Source organism: Penaeus monodon, chromosome 27 (assembly GCF_015228065.2).
Source record: "Penaeus monodon isolate SGIC_2016 chromosome 27, NSTDA_Pmon_1, whole genome shotgun sequence".
Lineage (NCBI taxonomy): Eukaryota > Metazoa > Arthropoda > Malacostraca > Decapoda > Penaeidae > Penaeus > Penaeus monodon.
This window is the reverse complement of record NC_051412.1, coordinates 38,421,088-38,421,402: the sequence shown is the minus strand read 5'-3', so window position 1 is coordinate 38,421,402 and position 315 is coordinate 38,421,088.

Here is a 315-nt window from a genome sequence, read left to right as displayed (position 1 = left end):
AATACTTAAGCAAGCAATTATCACAAATGAAAACCTTGCCATGATAAGCAGCCGAAGTAGTCGAAAGTGAGAACATTCAACCTCAAAATTTAAATCAGAATCGTATTAACTCAAGACTTAAAAACTCGTCAACCGCCAAACCTGAAGCCAGTTTCCCGCAATTTCGAGTTTCTATTTTTTTTTTTTCTTCATTATTTTGCACAGATATTTCTCGTCCTTTTTTTTCAAACTTTAGACGTTTTAATTCTGGTGAAAAAGTTGCTGGGTTTCGAGTTTTTGGTTTTCGGTCCAGGATTTATCAAATTCTCTTGGTGC